This window comes from Ceratotherium simum, chromosome 32 (genome assembly GCF_057802395.1).
Source record: "Ceratotherium simum simum isolate JZ-2026a chromosome 32, ASM5780239v1, whole genome shotgun sequence".
In the NCBI taxonomy this organism is placed as follows: domain Eukaryota; kingdom Metazoa; phylum Chordata; class Mammalia; order Perissodactyla; family Rhinocerotidae; genus Ceratotherium; species Ceratotherium simum.
This window is the reverse complement of record NC_141931.1, coordinates 7570385-7590320: the sequence shown is the minus strand read 5'-3', so window position 1 is coordinate 7590320 and position 19936 is coordinate 7570385. Positions and strand designations below refer to the sequence as shown.

Genomic DNA, 19936 nt, shown 5'->3' with positions numbered 1-19936 from the left:
TCAAAACCACATGACAGCACTGGAGACTCAATTTCATGGTGTTAAAAAGCAGCACATAGAGTTCAGAGGGTTTCATGTCAGGGCACAGGTTGAAAATAATAATATTTATCTGGTGCCTAGACGGGAAGTCTGCACTTGGTAAAACAAATCAATTATATTTCCCTTGCATACTATAACTACGATCAGGCAACTGAAATACAGAGTATTAGGAAAGATACTAAATACAGAATTTATATAAAACTTCCAAAGAAAACTGTCTCAGATTTTTTTCATGAGACATATAAGCCTATTTCCATGAATATGACTTTTTTTTTTTTTTGCTGAGGAAGAGTCACCCTTCAGATTCACCCAACAGATTCATCGTTGCCAATCTTCCTCTTTTTGAGGAAGATTTACCCTGAGCTAACATCTGTGCCAATCTTCCTGTATTTTGTATTTGGGTCACCGCCACACCATGGCCGCCAATGAGTGGTGTAGGTCCGCACCTGGGAACCAAACCTGGACTGCCGAAGCAGCACACACGGAACTTAACCGTTAGGCCATGGGGCTGGCCCAGAACATGACTTTTTTCACATCAGGTCTGTGCTTGTAAAGACTACACACCGATCAAGACAAGATGATCTCTGCAAATTTCTCATGGACCTCCATCAACAATAAACTTTGCTCACAAAAACGTAATAAATTTTAAATCACTTTTACAATCATTCAAAAATCTTAACAGGATTTCATATTTCCTATGCTTTCATTGAGAAACACAATTTGTGATTATGCAAATAGACTTTAAATCCAATCAAGCATTTTCATATCAGTTCGTTTAAAATAATATTTTCCACAGTTTGCTGGTTACCAGGGGGAAGGGAGTTGAGGGGGGGGCACAAGGGGTGAAGGGGCACATTTATACGGTGACTAACAAATAATTATGTACAACTGGAAAAAAAAATAAATATAAAATTAAATAAAGAAATAAATAATGTTTTCCAAAAGCAAAACTATGGAGACAGTAAAAAGATCACTGGTTGTCAGGAATTGAGGAGTAGGGAAGGGATGATTAGGCAGAGCACAGAGGATTTTAAGGGCAGTGAAACTATTCTCTATGATACTAAAATAGTGGATCCACGTCATTATACATCTGTCCAAACCCATGGAACACACAACACCAAGAGTGAACCCTAATATAAACTATAGACTTGGGTAATAATGATGTGTCAACGTAGGTTCATCAATGGCAACAAATGTAGCACTCTGCTGGGGGATGCTGATAATGGAGGATGCTGTGCACGTGTGGGGCAGGGGGTATACTGGAAATCTCTGTACCTTCCCCTCAATTTTGCTGTAAACCTGAAACTGTTCTGAAAAATAAAGTCCATTTAAAAAAATTTTTTTATTTTTTTCTTCAAATAGATATAGGCTTTATCATCCTTAATAATTCTTTTGTATTTAACATTCACTGATCATTAGTGATCATTTTTAATCTTATTTTTCCTAAGTTGAATTTTTACTTTGAATTAATTGTCCATAAAAAGTAATTCATCTCTACATAGATCTTGCAATTTTCTATTAAGTTCATTAAGATATTCAATCATGTTTTTACTTAAGTCACCTTTTAACTTAGTAACAACCATCTTCCCACACACAAATCTATGAAGTGAGAATCATTCACAAAAAAATAAACACTTCTTTTTCTCAAACTCTCAACAAATTCTTCTTTTGGTCTACTAACACTTGAAGTATGAAACAGTCGAGATTGGTAAACTGATCCCATTTCTTTGCCTAATGTCAAAAAAAAGAAGAAGATAGGGGATAAGAACTAAGCTTTAAGGGCTAGAATGTTGTTTAGATTCACTATTTTTGTAAACTCACTTAATAAAGAATTCAGATTTATAGCAAATTTTTATGTGAAAGTTTCTCTGTGAATAAAGCAATATACGACTTAAAGATTTTTTTTTCAAAATAAGCTTTACACTTTTGATTAGTGCTGCTACACCACCAGTAAATAAAGCTGTGCAATCTATCTACAGCATCTTATTTGCTTTGAAGTATTCATTTATCATGACAAATATTTCAGAACTCAGTAGTGTGCTAGTGTGCAAATGTTCCTCCAAGTGGTCATCTTCAAGGATTCTATAGAGTGCTCTTAAGTATACCTTGGTTAATAACTTCTGTTGATTCATCTTGAAGTGAATTTTGTTATTTAATAATCTCCTGGATAAACGTCTCTATGTAATCTTACTTGTCATCAACAGGTCTACTAAAAATATTATTCAGAAGTAAAACGTTTTAAATTTTCTTTTCTTCACTAGTTTCTACAGTGTTTGAAGTTTCCTGGCAGATTAAGCAATTCTGAATTCTATAATGTATTTGGGTTTTAGTAACTAATTGTGTGGCCTTGTAACTAGCTTCACGAGTCGATCTAAGGGTTATAACGGAACTTACAAAAGAATTTTGCTTATTTTGCCCTTCTAGAACTTTAAAACACTACAAATCTATGCAGCATAAGGAGGACATTTTGTTTCAAGGTACCAGAATAGTCTGCTGGGTACCACTGCTTCATGTAACAACATTCCATGCAAATGAGGTATTTAGGTTGAGAAAGAGAATTATTATCAACGTACACAAGTTCAAATGTGAGCTCATCTTTTATTATGTTACCTAATAAATGCCAAACTATTTTAGGCTATTACGTTTATCCTGTTAATTTATTACTTTCAAGTTTTAATTCAAAAGCTTTTCATTATGATGTGAAAATAAATATCTTAAATTTAAATCACTTAAAATATAAAGTAGTTAAAGGGACTTCTGGTATTTACAATTTCAGAATATCAATTTTTCAAAATATTTTTAGGTTACCTTCATTCTAAAAATGTTTAAAATAGTCACTCAGTAAGCAAAATAGGAAGAGATAAAATGTTAATTTAACAATTAAAATTCTGGAGGAGTAGTAAATTATAAAATTACATTCACATATAATCAAGACTGCTTGGGATAATTACTTTTATAAAGCTTTAAAACTAATGGTCCCTTTAATGAAATTTAATTAGGTTTGATTATCTGTTTTTAGAAATAAACATTTTTTTATTTCTTAAAAATCAAGTCATAAAATTTCATCAAAATCAGACCTTGACTAATTGTTAGCTTCAAAAGTCAAAAACAAATAAATGTCACAAATAAGGAAATTAACAAAATCAATTTACGCTCTACTTAACACCTAACACCACATGATGATGACTACGCCGATGACGATGATGGAGGATAAGAAAAAGAACTAGAAGGGGCCAGCCCCGTGGCTTAGCGGTTAGGTGCGCACGCTCCGCTACTGGCGGCCCGGGTTCGGATCCCGGGCGCACACTGACGCACCGCTTCTCCAGCCATGCTGAAGCCGCGTCCCACATACAGCAACTAGCAGGATGTGCAGCTATGACATACAACTATCTACTGGGGCTTTGGGAGGAAAAAGGGAAAAAAAAGGAGGAGGACTGGCAATAGATGTTACCTCAGGGCCAGTCTTCCTCAGCAAAAGAGGAGGATTAGCATGGATGTTAGCTCAGGGCTGGTCTTCCTCACAAAAAAAAAAAAAAGAAGAAGAAGAAAAAGAACTAGACAAGCTGGATAAACTTTTTCAAAAAATCTGTTAGAAAACTCAAACAAAAGCTCCCAAAGTAAGACATGAATGGCCAAGATCCTGGAGAAAGTGAATCACTTTGAGACATATCCAACATTCTACACTGCTTTCTCACAACACATTTCCCAATTCATAAGCAGTCACGGGACGAGGTCAAGAAGATAAGGGAAACTGTTAGAAGGCCGAGAAGTTGACAGAGCCTTTGTCAGTTTGACAGGGCTGGGAAGACAAACACCAAAGTTCAGGACTAGTCAAGCAGCTAGGACTTGAGGGGCCAAGATTTCAGAGAGAAGAAAAGCACAAAGAGGTGAGTCCAGCAGTCTGAGCTGCTTTTCTTCTCAAAGTATTTACTGACTCATAAGCAAAGCAAACCATGAGGTAGAGAAGGCTGAATAGAATGCAGCTGTGAAGAGACTGAGACGCTGAGCGGAGACAGTCTGTCTCACCATGCTGGAAAGATAAAAATTGGACTTCAGGGCCCAACAAAATAGAGGGACACTGGTAAATTCCACCAGCTTTTAGTCGGGACCCCTAAAGGGCTACATCCAGTTGAGATCTCTAAAGAACTCCACCTTTGGGGTAAGGGAAAACTGGAAATATACTAGGCCTTACAAAGACTGAAACAGCCTCAATCAACTCAATCCCTAATTGGATTAAAGTGATTGTCCCTATTCTAACTGCCTATCAGAAGCTAAAGAAAATCCTATGGCGGAAATTATCATCAGAGCTGCCACAATTTCCCATATATAATGTCCAATATTCAATCAAAAATGACTAGATATATCAAGAGACAGAACCAACAGAAAAACAAAACTGACAATAGAAACAAATCCATAGGTAATCCAGATACTAGAATCATCAGATATGGACATTATTAATCACAGTTAGTTTATATTGAAGAAAACTTAAGCCATGAAGGAGAATTTCATGGATACCCATAAAGTTCCCCAGTGAACCAAATGCACAGTCAGGGTGGACAACCACTGGGTTTTAGAGCCACTCAAACCTAGATTCAAAGTCAAGCTCTACCACTTACCTGCTTTCTGTGCCCCCCCAAACAGAGATAATAATGTCTTCCTCATGTTACTGCGATAATTTCACAGTATATGACATATAATAATGGTCAGTAAACATTAACTCATGTATGATGGTCATAAATGTTATATCAGAATTACCTCATCCCAGGACCAACTAAGTTCCTTGCACACTTTCCTTTCAATGTAGCAGAATCCTACACTACTGACGATTCCCAACAAAAGTATCTTTCAAGTGAAAAGAATTACGTTTATTTTTCTGTTTTTTATTAATCACCGATAAGGTAGTCTGGAACTATCAATGCTTTTCAGAGAAAGTATTTTATAAACAGTAAAAAAAGTATTTATAAATTCATACTCGGACTCCTCCCAAAAAAGATCTGAGGTAGCTTACACAGACACAAACAAAGAAAAAGCTGGGGCTTTTGTTGGTCCATGTGGGCTTTTTTACTTTTGTTTTTCAATGAGAAAAGGACAGACAGGTTGTGGGGGGTGGATACAAAAGTTTCTAGGTAAGGTATTACAGTCACGTGCTAACACTTACAGTGAATAAATAACAAAAACCTACATGTCTTGTATATCTTGGCAATATTGAGTACTTCTGTAGCCATTATTTCATTTGGCTCACAACCCTCTGCAGCAGGTCATACTTCCATTTCACCCTTCCCGTCTCAGACTCACATAAGAAGGAGACAGACCCAGGTCTAGAACTTAATGTTCCTTCCACTCTATCATGCTTGTGCTGCCTTTCCAAACAGAGCCTAAGTGATACCACCACCAAGAGAGAAAAGGAAAACAAACCAAAAAAATGCATTTTTATACTAAAGTCTGCAGCTTGCCCTACACACACAACTATCTGGCAAGTTTTTTTATTTTTAGGACCAATTAAATATATGGTTTAACTTCTATTAGTTTTACTAAATAATAAGTACATGTAGCCAAAGAACATTTCCTGAGCAACTACCAGCACTGCACTGGAATCACAGATAGGGTGACGTAATCCCCACCCGGAGGAGCACGCTGTGCACCGGGAGACAGAGCTCCACGTGAAGCGGTCAAGTGGAGCGAGAGGCTGCGGGAAGACAGTCATTGATACACTCAACAGCTATTAACGGGAAATAAGAAAGGGCCTATGTATATACCTCCTAACAAAACCCCTACTGAGAGAACGAAAAGGCTCAGGACTCAACCTGACAGGTGAAACTGCTCCTCAAACGTAACCTCACACTCTACTCCCAGTTTTATTTTCACTCGTGTTTTTATTTTTTTTGGTGAGGAAGATCAGCCCTGAGCTAACATCCTATGCCAATCCTCCTCTCTTTTTTTTTTGCTGAGGAAAGCTGGCCCTGGGCTAACATCCATGCCCACCTTCCTCCACTTTATATGGGACGCTGCCACAGCATGGCTCGACAAGCGGTGCATTGGTGCGCGCCTGGGGTCCAAACCTACAAATCCAGGGCTGCCGCAGTGGAGCACGCACACTTAATTGCTTGCGCTACTGGGCCAGCCTCTATTTTCACTCTTTACAACAGTCAACTCAACAAAATTAAACAGAAACAGCTACGTAAGAATAATTTAAATCAGTAGTTCCCAAATTTCATTCATTTGTATACCACCCTCACAATTTTCACATTACATAAAAAACTACTTGTTTACTTAGTTTTCTTAAATCAAGGTTTTTTTTACTTAAGTGCCTATTTTGGACCCTTATAAAATAAATAACAGTGAAACCATGAGTTTTATGAGCTAGTTATATTTTCTAATATACATGAAAATAAAGGCATAGTGCATGAAACAAAAACTATTCACCAGAACCCTGCTAAAATAACCCTGCATGTCCACACTTAGGAAACACTGATAGTTTTAAAAACTATATTAGAAACAACTTATAAATTATTTGTGAATACAGTAAGTGTTCATGGCATTATTATGTGACTACATCCGTATCAATTCTTCCTTCAACTTGTTGATTAATATATGCTTAATTACCTAAAGAGTACTCAATTATTTCCAGTGGAAACCCATTCTATTCCGGTCTCCCTAGCTCTCCATAAATGAACATATTCTCTATAGCTAGTTAGCAGTTAATGATCTGAAACAGTTATTCAAATCTTCCTCATATCTATAGACAATTATAGATGGTTCCTTCCTTCATCACCTGTCAAGACAGAGAAAATAAAAACATACGAAAAATACCAGATTCCATATTTAACTGTGTTCTAACCAAACAGTATCTTTCTTCTGACGCACTTAAAATGAAAACAGTTTTCTACATGATACATTTTGACTCAGTGCTGAGATTTATTTTATGCCCAATTCCTGTCAGAGAAAGAATTTAAATGATTTTTGCAATTATGGTTGCCTTAAAAATTACACCACAAAATTATTCTTTAATTAGCCTGGATCCTTACCAAAGCAAATTAGTTTTAAGTCAGTTCAGCAAACCACAAAGTCAGATGGATCCCCACCCAATTCAATTATCTGTAGTCTTTCAACTAAGAAAAGTTGCTCTTGGGGCTGGCCTGGTGGTGCAAGCAGTTACGTGCGCGCGCTCCGCTGTGGCAGCCCGGGGTTCACCGGTTCAGATCCCGGGTGCGCACCGACGCACCGCTTGGCAAGCCATGCTGTGGCGGCGTCCCACATAAAGTAGAGGAGGATGGGCACGGATGTTAGCCCAGGGCCAGTCTTCCTCAGCAAAAAGAGGAGGATTGGCAGATGTTAGCTCAGGGCCGATCTTCCTCACAAAAAAAAGAAAGAAAGAAAGAAAGAAAAGTTGCTCCCATTTACTTTGTCTCACTAGCTCCTTGTCCAGAATTGACCGTTTTAGCAGTCGGAAGGATATATGCTCACTGGCAAAAGCAGGTGTTAACACACAGGTGAGAAAACAAAGAAGTAGCTGTGAACCTTCCCTCACCAGCACTGGGAGCAGTTACACTGAACCATGATTTACACAAGACTCGACGAGTCATTCACTGGGATTAGACTCTCAGGTGTTTATCATAAACACACCTCGCCGTCAGCACAGTGGCTTTGCACTCCATGGAGCAGTGCTTTGTACACCGGAACAAGTCAAAGGCCAGATCCGGAGTGGTCACCGTACTTCCACAAGGATTGAAGTCAGGCAGATCCTTGTCCCTGCCATTATATCCTGAAAATGCTCATACTAGTGTTAAAGTAACCAGATGGGGCCCAAGATGGAGTCGCTCACGCTAAGCCCCACATCAGCAAACCAAAACGTAACCAAGTTTCTATGCAGGGCTCTCCCAGAAAAGGAAGGCCTAGGTCAACCAGTCAGTGCTTGCCTTCTCTGCACAAGTTACCTTACCTCCAAGACTCCCCTCTGCTCCACATAAGCAAAGTACCCCTGCTTTAACCAACTAGCAAATGTCCAGTATAACTTTCTTGCTCCTGCTCACTTTGGTCTATAAAATCTCTCACCTTGCACAGCTCTACAGGGCTCCTTCCTATCTGCTGGATCCGATGCTGCCCAATTCATGAATCACTGAAGAAAGCTAACAAGATCTTTAAAATTTACTCAGTTGAACTTTGTTTTTAACACTAGGAACACAGGTGAAAAGCCACAGTACTTGTTTAATGCCAACAGCACCTCCATTCTTCTTCTTACCTCCAAATATATATCCTAAGCAGCACAGCTTTCTCCAGCAGATGACTCCTGAATGCAGAGAGGGTGATCATCAGAGACACTACAATGACAATGAGCAACCCTCCAACCGGTTAAGTGATAATGTCTGGTCATACGATATACTAATAAATAAGATACTGTGCCCTGAGAGAGAGACTAGTTTGTCTTACTTTCTCTCTCTCCATTTATAATTTTTGACTGAACTAGTAAATTAGGGTGAACTAACAGTATAGCTCAAAAACAGGCACAAAGCATTAACAAGGTAGCCACTATCACAGGTCCTAAATCAGGCACTTTTAAAAACTGTCATTCATGTTTTAGGTTCTATTTCAGTTTACTTTAGGTTCTACTTCACTTTCAATACTTTAAAGTATTATTTACTAAAGTAAAATAATACTTTACAATAATGGCCTTTGGCCTTTCAGGAGCCACGGCCATTTCTGAATCAGATGAAAACTATAGACCCTCTCTGTCCTCAAAAACACTCACGTAATACACAAAAAGCTGCTCCTATTCTAGGCAGGCCATGGAGCCAAAAGACTTAAAGTCTACTTGGTACCCAGATCAAGAACTTTTGCTCTGGTGGCTTGAGAAGGCTAACACAAGGCCACAGTCTCACATTTGAAAAGAAATGCCAGAGCCTGCTGGTACTGCGTGTCTAAGTATCTGATCGTATATACTTCAGATGCAATTATAAAATATTTTAAAGAAAAACTAAAATTTCTCGCTGGTAGTGTATTCAAATCACTTTGTACTTAAATGCACTGAATGAAAAGGCTACCACCGGCTGGCACAGCAGCTAGTGGACTTAACACATTAAGGATGTGATCTGATGGGGCAGGGGAGGGGAGTCACAAGGTACTGAAGCTGTGCTTGCATAGTTCTCCAAATAAATATTCAGAAAACAGCCATTGTTCATATCAAAAAATGGGGGGGAGGGATTATAGAAGGGAAAAGGCCCAAAAGCGCAGCCCTCCTATCGTGGTTCATCACCATCAGGTGGATCTTAAAAACACTACAAAGCTACATTTTCCCGTCAATGTTTATTATGATGAAAAGTGAGACTGGCTCATGAGACATAGACAGAAGACCTTTAAAATCAACACTGAAGTACTTCCCTCCTCAGGACTTGGCTGTGAAGCATGACCTAAGCAGCCAGGAGAGAAGGGGAGGGATCTTGGAGCTGGCCCATAATCTGCAGACAGGAAAGGAGGGGAGGGATGGGTGGAGATGAGAAGTCTGCCCCAGCTCAGAAGCCAACCTAGGAGCTGCAGCTGAAGGAGTAACAAAGGTTTCCTCATTGACCGAACTCTACCCGGGGTCCCCTGAACCCTTTTTCAACTAGGCCTGACTTGTGGACTTCTGGGTTCCTCTGTATTGTCCAGTTTTTGCAAGAATCCTTACAAGTCGATTTAACCAGAACTGCTCCCCCACTCCCATCAATATCTGATCAACCTCAATATCTAACTGGGTTCCTCATCCTCCACCATCCCGAGGGTGATGTCTCATCACCCTGGCTGCCTTCAGCAAGAATCCTGTTAGGCTGGTTTAGCCAGAATGCCCTGACCTGATGTTTCCTTTTAGTAATTTTCCACACAGGGACCTCCACCCTGCTCCTTGGCTATCAATTCCTACTCCCATGCTGTAGTACGTGGAGTTGAGTCCAGTCTCTCCCACCGCAAGACCCCACTGCACTGGTCCCTACAATCATTGCAATGGCCTCCCTTGAATCAAGTCTGCCTTGCTGTACTGTCATGCCATGTCACATCATGTCATTAAGTGTCATGAATAACTTCTTCTTTAACAGTTTGAATAATATTTTTTCTTTAACAGGAGCAAAGCAAAACATCTGACAAATGTGGGAAACTCAGCCAGGATTCAGAGATGGTAGGTACTGGAATCTTCGAGAGAGAGTATGTGATATTGTGATTTACAGTAAGAAATATAAATCTGGTCTTCCTCCTTTTTCTGGTGCAGCATTACTAAAACCCTTGGAATCTCCTAAGTGATAAGAGCAATGAAGGTGTCTTGTTATTCATAACAAACTCCTTTCAACCACACCTGAGTTTATGTTAATGAGGTGACTTTTGGAAAGCCTCTACAGATGTGGGCTGGTTGCCAGAGGACCAACTTTGATGAGAGGGTTGGAACTTTCAGTCTCACCCCAGACCTCCAGGGAGTGGAAATGGGCTAGAGATTCAGTTCAATCATCACTGAAATTTATCAATCACGCCTATGTGCTGAAGTCTTCATAAAAACCCAAAAGGACGGGCTTCAGAGAGCTTCGAGGCTAGTGAACACATGCTGGTGCAGGGCGAGTGGCGCACCGAGGGAGTGCATGGAAGCTCCACGCCCTTTCCCTATACCCTGCCCTATGCATCTCTTCCGTCTGGCTGTTCCTAAGTTATATCCTTTTACAAAAAACGGGTAATCTAGTAAGTAAAATGGTTCTCTGAGTTCTGTGAGCTGCTCTAGCAAATTAATTGAACCCGAGGACAGGGTCATAGGAATCTCCAATTTATTGCTGGTGGGTCAGAAGCACAGATGACAACCTGGACTTGTGATTGGCATCTTAAGGGGGTGGGGGGGGGGCAGTCTTGTGGAACTGATCTGATGCTGTCTATCTCCAAATAGAGAAGGTCAGAATTGACTTAAATTGTAAGACAGCCCGCTGGTGTCGCAGAACTGCTCAGAAGTGAAGCAGTGTTGTAGTGAGGTAATGAGTCAAGGACACGCACAGCAGAGGAGTGTGTTTTTTCCTGTACAGGGTAATAGTCTCCAAATCACGGAGATGGAATAAAGCAGGGGAAGTGGGAGCACTTGGGAATCAGGCAGGATGTCCATCATCTAGGAAGGTAGTTGCGTGGAGCCCTGAGCCCCAGACTCAATTCCAGAGGCAGGGCCTCAGTCCCCAGAACAGGAGGGTTGAGAGGAGAAGGGCCGCAGGATCCGGAGAAGCCCACCCTAGTAAGGATCGGGGCTAAGAGCAGAAGCTGGGACAGAGGGGCGCTGGGCCCCAGTCTGGCCGGCAACAAAACAAGCACAACGCAGGAACGCTGGTGCCCGGCCCTGAGGCCACCAGGGCTTAAGGACAGACCAGACACAGGCATGTGATGGGCTGAGCTTTCCCTTCCGCCCTCCTGGTGTCTGCTTTGATAGCTGAATTAGCGTGGAGATTAGCAAGACAGACACCAATCCAAACTCCAGGGGGGTTTTTAAAAATAAAACATAATTTCAAACTAGCAAAAGTACAGAGCATCTGAAGAGCCCAAGCTTTAATCTACATGGTCTCCCAACAGCCTGAGCAAACATATGGAAGTGGGAAGCACAAGACATGTTACAGAAACTGTTTATTACAGTTGGGATAAAATAAAAGGTAAATGTCCGAATGAAAGTGGGAGATAAGATTAGAAAAGAATGATCTGGAACGCCAGCCTAAGGAGTTTATACAGGGGAGGGAGGCGTAAGGAAAAGACACGTTCAGAATTGTGTCTTAAAGATGAACTCACTGGCACCATCGTAGAAGCCTAGGGAGAGGGAATTTCAAGAAGAAGGTATAATCTTCATCTCCAAATGCTGTCAATATTAAGCAATATAAAAATACTGCTGAGAGGACATCCTCTCTACCACTTTTATTAGGGTGGAGGTTGTGGGTGGGAAGGCAAGTCAAGGGCAGAACCCAGTAGAGACCTATCTGCAAGTAGTAAGTGGTCCGAGAGGCTGAAGACTTACCAGTATCGTGCACCGTGAATAAGTGCTGAGGAAACATACACACATCCCATCAGAAGTTATGCACAAAAAGAAGACAAGAGATAGTTCCCTGAGTTCCCAGTAGAGGTATTGGGTTTTTATTGTCATTGTTGCTATTTTTAAAAAAAGGTAGACCTGAGCCAATAGATTACATAAAATTGGGTAAATGATAAACAAGGAGTGTTTACAGGGACAGAATTAGGAGCTCAGCTCACATCAAAATGCCTTTAAAAAATTAAATTCCAGGGCCCTGCCTGGTGGCGTAGTGGTTAAGTTCGAGTAGTCCACTTCAGCGGCCCAGGGTTCACAGATTTGGATCCTGGGCACAGACCTATACACCGCTTGTCAACCCACGCTATGGCAGCATCCCACATACAAAATAGAAGATTGGCACAGATGTTAGCTCAGGGACAATCTTCCTCACCAAAAAAAAATTAAATTCCATTTTGAATCTTTTCCTCATGGATAGTTTCTCAGTGTAAAATCTCTACAAATTTCTCAGTGTGTTAATGTGTCTGTTCCATTGTTCAATAACCAAGAAATATGTCACAGCTTTTTTAACTTAAATCAATTAATAAATTTTAACACAAATTGTTTTTTTTTAATGAAATGTGATCAGCAGAGTAGGTGTAGCAGGAGGGAAAGAACGGGCTTTAGAATTATCCAGACCTATGTTTCAATGGTATTTGAACACATCAGCACAACCACATCATCGCTTGAAAACATACAAGCATAAGTACCTACCTGCTAAGTGATTTACAAGACTCTCTCTTCCGAGCTTCACAATAACCCTCTGAATTTTAAAATTCGACAACATGTCGGAGTCCACAAAGAGGCAGGGCGGGATCTGAATTTGAGTCTGACTCCAAAGGTAATCCTCTCACCATACCCCAATTGTAATGTCAATCTCAGTGTCCTCCCCAACTTTAGGTCCTCATTATACCTTCTTTATAGGTCTGCTGAGAGGAAGCAAAAAGGGTAATTTGCAGATAGCTCTTAGCACATAGCAGGTCCTCAACCAACACTGGTTTCCTTCTCTATTTCATTTTGCAGTCACTTTCTTAAAACCTTGGTCTTTCTACTATATGATACTGCCTCTTCTATGTCCCTGAGAGCCCATATGTAAACCTCTAAGAGCACTGATGACTCTGTACTCTAACTGCTGGCTTACTTGTCTGCTTCTCTTAGTCAGTGAGCCAGGCCTCTGTCCACCATTAGTTTTGTGTCCTAGTTTCCAGTGTTTCTGACATGTAGTAAGTACTCAATAAAGGCTTCCCGTTTCAATTAACTCTGGTCAACATGCGGCTCAAGTGTCCTATCTGCTTAGGTTGCCTTCTGTTAGTCAGGTTTCAGACAAAAGGCAACCTAAGCAGACATGCAATCACAATATGCTATCTGTTCTGCTACATGCATTAGTTCAGAAGCCAGCAAACTACAGCAAGTCAGCCACCACCTGTTTCTATAAAGTTTTATTGGTGCACAGCCACATTCATTTACACATTGTCTATGGCCACTTCTGTGTCAAAATGGCACAGCTGAGTAGTTACAACAGAAAACACACAGCCCGCAAAGCTTACTATACTTACTATCTGGCCATTCAAACAAAAACTCTGCTGACCTCTGCACTGGTTAGAAACATTCAGTGGGTCAACAAATATTAGAATATTTACTATGAGGCAGTCACTGCCTTCGGGTGCTGGGTATATTGTGCACAAAACAGACACGGCCCTTGCCTTAACAGGGCTTGCTAAACTGTTTGTCAGTTTAGCAAGCAAACAAGACAAAACACACAAGTGGTCAAATAAATAAATAACCAAGAAATAAACTACTAAATGTGATAAACACTGTGAAGGACAAGTAAATAATACTATGAGAGGGGCCTGCCCGGTGGTGTCCCGGTTAAGTTTGCGCATTCCACTTCGGTGGCCCAGGGTTCACCGGTTCGGATCGTGGGCGCAGACCTACTCACTGCTCATCGAGCCATGCTGAGGTGGCATCCCACATAGAAGAGCTACACCTCTACAACTATGATACACAACTATGTACTGGGGCTTTGGGGAGAAAAAAGAAAAAAAAAGAGGAAGATTGGCAACAAATGTTAGCGTAAGGCCAATCTTCCTCATAAAAAAAAAATACTATGAAAGAAGGAGGAGTTTGGGAGAGAGACATACTTTACGCTGAGTAAAAAGTGAAGTTTCTCTAAGAAGGTGAAATTAAACAGACTTAAATCATGGGCAGGAGTGAGAGACGAGCACATTCCAGCATAGGGCCCAGCATGAGCTTAGGTCCTGAGGAAGAAAAGAGCCCAAGACGTTCAAAGGAAGGTGTGACTAGAACATAACAAGCCAGAGAGAAATTCTAATAAAATGAGGAGGGAAATGAGGAGTCAGATCATACTGCCCCTTGTAAGCCAATTTCAAGTCTGCATGTTAATTTTTAAATTTTAAATTTCTAAAAAACATTTACATTATAAAAACATATGGGAAAAGGTTAGGGGCTAATATTTCTGACTCACAAAAGTGTTCTTTTTTATTAATAATAACAATAACAAGCAAATCTACCTCTAATTACATCTAGCTTTTGCTCAAGAGTCAGGATCTTCTTTTCCTGTAACTATTAGGACTGCCTTAAACATTTGATCACCTTTAATTTTTGCCCCATAGTTATGATTTATAAAGCATTCAGCCTCTCAAACAAATCAACTGCTGCAAAAGTAATAATTTTTGCTAGTTCCAGACTGATATGTCTTTACTATAACAGCAGTGCAAAAAGTGTTCCCAAATAATAAATCATATTGTAACTGATCTGCATAATAAAACACAAAAGTAATGCTTCCATTAGGGTAATATTTGAATATGGAAGGATAATATGACATAGTGAACTGATGTATTAAGATGAGATTGAGTTTTATTACAAATAAACTATCAAAGCCTGTGATTTACTCTTTTATAAATCAGAATCGAGGCAAGATTTTCTCAATAATAAAAAAAAAAATTAATAATATTATTAACAACTCTTCTAAGCACCTCACTGATAAAAACTCATTCAAACTCCATAACAACCCTAAAAAACAGGTAATGTATTTTTATCTCTATTTTACAGATAAGACTATTTAGGCACAGAGAGGTTAAACAGCTTGCCCAAGGTAACTCAGGCCAGGGTTGTAACCACTGGGCACTGAACTTCCAATAATGATGTCACTCATTCATTTGCATTCCAGGGGGCTTTCCCGAGAGGTGTAATTTCAGTTCCTTTCCTGGGTACATTCTTGGAAGCATGTTATTATCCCTGCGAACCCAATGTGTCTGCCACAAGACAACAAAAAAGGTCAAGAATTGTGGTGCTACAGGAAAAAAAATCAAATGACTATCTAAGAAAACCTAAGCACACTCTGATCTTTATTTCAGCTATACCTAATAATTATTAAGACAGCAACAATAACAGCAGCAACCATTTATTGAACATCCCTTATAGGCTAAGCCAGTCGCTCCACCTTAGTAACCTCGTCTGATAGTCACAACAAGCTATTATTAGTCCCAATTCACATACACAGAAAATGAGATTCTGAGAAGTTCAGCATCTTTATTCCAAAGCTCCTGTTCTGCTTACACCACACACTGTCTATAAGTCAAGACAGTTTCCTCTGTTCTGCCGAGTACATGGAATCAGTGATTCTATAAATACTTCATTTGTATAAAACCTTGTTCATCTCTCTGATTTCGGAGCTCTGACAGAGGGAAGAGAACTTTTCCTGCTGTTGTAATTCCATTGCTCTAGCAATAAGAATGGAAAAGACTCCTCGTTCACCAAGTAAACTCCATGAGAGAAGATAACAATACACAGGGCTTGTTCAATGCCATGTCCTCAATGCCCAGAACAAGGCCTGACAAAAGTAAATGCTCAACATTGCATTTCCTAAGAATCTAGCTTATGTGAGCCCACCTTGGGTAGCCATACGTCCCTGCCCTCTTTAGATATTACCACAGAACCATGATTATTCAGCAAAGAAGTCAATCCATCATCATTCTTAACTAAATCACCACCAACAGAAAATCATTAATAACCCAGAGAAATTGGTCTTCATAGTCTGAATATTTTAAACATAAGATTAATAAGTAGTGCTTCAAATTACATAAACTCAGATAATTTTACTTCAAATTTTGATTGATTTAGAGTGCATAATATTGGGGTATTCAAAAAAGGTGGAACACTAGAATGGAAAGAGACCTGAGTTGGAGTCAGGGAGTGTGGGCTCTAGTTCTGGTTCCATTCGTTCTCTTGGCAACAGAGATATGACTGCAGCCAGCCCCACATTCCTCTTGGCCTCAGGTTTTCCCGTCTGCAAAGCTAAACAGAAGACTCCAATGATCTCCAAGATCTGTGACTGCTTCTCCATTCAATGACTCTTGGGAGATGCCACTACACTCTGAGAGGGCCAGTTAAGAGAGTGACAATCTTCAAGTAGAAAGAGGTATTTAAGCTAGTTCTTGAGGGATGTGAAGACTTTACTGCATGTAAGGATGAAGTATGGGAAACCTCAGCTATGGGAATTACTGAGTGTACTTTCATTTAGCAAAAAGTCAGTGGTTCTCTAATGTCAAATTCATCTGTGTGGCTGTAATCACAACACACAGGTACCCAGCAGTTCAGAGGTTAAATGATGTCTAAAACCATTCTTTTAACTAAAAAAGGAAAGAAAGAAAGAAACAATAAAGGCAGCAACGTACATCTTCCTTCTAGGGTTGGAGGAGGGGCATGTGCCCACTTCACGACTCTGATAATAGGGCCCTGCTTAATGTGAATATCCTCTATCCTCTTTCTTAAATGTTCAGTAGGAAATGAAAGTATTTATTGCAAAAGACGTATAAAAATATCAAACGACCACAAGTTAAAAATATCTTTGAGGAACCTGTTGGATTGGAATTTGTCAGATGCCACCAGCTGTCCTGCTTAGGCTGCTGCTTTTGAGGAGAGGGCTGTTATGAAGACCATAGTCTTCTGAAATAAGTGCATGTTATTCTTCCTCGAGGGACATTAAATGATGCCAAGGCCCTCTTTGTGGGACTGCCCTCAACCATCTGTTTTTTGGGTGTTTTAGTACAACAGTAAGCTAAACAGCTGGTGGGATCAGACTCATAGTAATTAAAGGCAAACTGTTTTACCCTGTCAGGAACTGCAAATGGTGGCTTTTCATGTTTTAAAGATTTATAGTAATCAAAATATTTCACAAAATGGATCACAGACCTAAATGTAAAATGCAAAACTATAAAACTCCTAGAAGATAACCTAGGAGAAAATCTAGATGATCCTGGGTATGGCAATGACTTTTGAGATCCAATAACAAAGACACGATCCATGAAAGAAAGAACTGATAAGCTGGACTTCATTAAAATTGGAAACTTCCGCTCTGCAAAAGACAACATCAACAAAACGAGAAGACAAGTCACAGACCGGGAGAAAACATTTGCAAAAGACACATCTGACAAAGGACTGTTAAACAAAATATACAAAATACTGTCAAAACTCGACAGTAAGAAAACAACCCAATTAAAAAATGGGTCAAAGATGTTAAGAGACACTTCAGCAAAGAAGAGATACAGATGGCAAATAAGCATATGAAAAGATGCTCCATTTCATATGTCATCAGGAAAACGCAAATTAAATAACAAGATAAACTACACACTCATTAGAATGGCCAAAATCCAGAACACTAACAATACCAAACGCTGGTGAGGATGTGAAGAAATAGAAACTCTCATTCATTGCTGGTGGGAATACAAAATGGTAGAGCCACTTTGGAAGATAGTTTGGTGGTTTCTTACAAAACTAAACATACTCTTATCATACAATCCAGCAATCACGCTCCCTGGTATTTACCCAAAGGAACTGAAAACTTACATCCACACAAAAACCTTCACATGGATGTTTATAGCAGCCTTATTCATAATTGCTAAAATCTGGAAGCAACCAAGATGTCCTTCAGTAGGTGAATGGAGGGGCCGGCCCCGTGGCTTAGCAGTTAAGTGCGCGCGCTCTGCTACTGGCGGCCCAGGTTCGGATCCCAGCCGCGCACCAATGCACTGCTTCTCCGGCCATGCTGAGGCCACGTCCCACATACAGCAACTAGAAGGATCTGCAGCTATGACATACAACTATCTGCTGGGGCTTTGGGGGAAAAAATAAATAAAATAAAATTAAAAAAAAAAAAAAAAGAAGTAGGTAAATGGATTAATGAACTGTGGTACATCCAGACAACGGAATATGATTCAGCTCTAAAAGGAAATGAGCTATCAAGCCACGAAAAGACATGGAGGAAACTTAAATTACTAAGCCAAAGAAGCCAATCCAAAAAGGCCATATACTATATGATTCCAACTGTATGACATTCTGGAAAAGCCAAAACTATGGAGACAGTAAAAAGATCAGTGGTTGCCAGGGGATGGGAGGTAGGGATGAACAGGAGAAGCAAAGAGGACTTTTAGGGCAGTGAAAATATCTCTGTATGATACCATAATGATGGATACATGTCATTATACATTTGCCCCAACACACAGAATGTACAACACAACAGTGAACCGTAATGTAAACTTTGGGTGATTATGATGTGTCAATGTTGGTTCATCAATTATAACAAACGTACCACTCTGGTGAGTGATGTTGATAACGGGGGAGGCTATGCATACGTGGGGGCAGGGGCTATATGGGAAATCTCTGTACCTTCCCCTCAATTTTTTTTGTGTGTGTGTGAGGAAGATCAGCCCTGAGCTAACATCCGATGCCAATTCTCTTTTTTTTGCTTTTTCCTGAGGAAGATTGGCCCAGAGCTAACATCCGTGGCCATCTTCCTCTACTTTATATGGGACACCGCTACAGCACGGCTTGACAAGCATTGCGTTGGTGCGCGCCTGTGATCCGAACCTGCGAACCCCGGGCTGCCGCAACGGAACGCGAGCACTCAACTGCTTGCACCACTGGGCCGGCCCCACCTTCCCCTTCAATTTTGTTGTGAACCTAAAACTGTTCTAAAAAAAATTAAGTCTTAAAAAATTTTTTTAAAAATTCATGTGCATAATTCAGAAAGATACACAAGAGCTCACAAGTATGGTTTCTAAGCAAAAAGGATTTAAGAAAGATTTGTAATGTGCCTTTCCCTCTTTACAGATGTGCGTTGTATCTTTCTGAAAGCAGCAGAGAAACCTGCAGAATCTCACTTAAGGACAGACAACAATCACAGACTCTGAAACCCATTTGCTTTATTTGAGAAGTTGAAATATTAGGTGATGGGGCCAGAGAACCTGTAACACCTCTAGGGGGTTTCCTGAGTGTTGGCCGTGACAACACCCACTAACATCACACCAGTTAACAATTCAGAAAAATCTACCGGTATGTCAACAAAATGTGATGTAAGAACACTGTTCTCTTGCTAATCTGGCTTCAGTATATGTAAAATATCAAAATTTCTTCTCTGTAAATTAGGCAAACTAACGGATGATCAAGACCCCAACATTCTAGCCCACACAGCTTGACCTTGAGCATCTAAGTCGGAAAAATACCTGAGGTAGAATAACCAGCCATCTTCAGCCAAACTAAAATGCACCTCAAGATTCATGACTTAGATCAATGCTTCCTCCTGTTACACAAACCAATAAAAATTATTTGTAAAATATACACCCAAATGTGCTATTTACATAGGTGTGCCCAATTTGCGAAAACTCATCAAGCCATACACTTATATGGGCACTCTTCTATATGTATTTTACTTTTAAAAGTTTTATTTATATTTATACATCTATTAACTACGTGTGTGTATATATATTTACATTATTAATGTGTGTATATTATTTATATAATAATATATTATATTATTATAATAATAATATATTATATTAT

General features: G+C 39.9%; 1 protein-coding gene across 4 annotated transcripts in view; it reads right to left on the bottom strand.

Annotated features, from left to right (window-relative positions):
- The window catches only part of MPP7 (MAGUK p55 scaffold protein 7), a 264230-nt gene that overhangs the window by 211460 nt on the left and 32834 nt on the right, over positions 1-19936 (bottom strand). Inside the window, exon 1 of one of the 4 annotated variants that reach the window (XM_087420723.1) lies at positions 12791-12967. The exons of the other annotated variants lie outside the window; for them this stretch is intronic. The gene's annotated coding sequence lies outside the window, so the exon portion shown is untranslated. Of the gene's footprint in view, positions 1-12790; positions 12968-19936 lie in introns of those variants that run through there. 4 annotated transcript variants of the gene reach the window in all.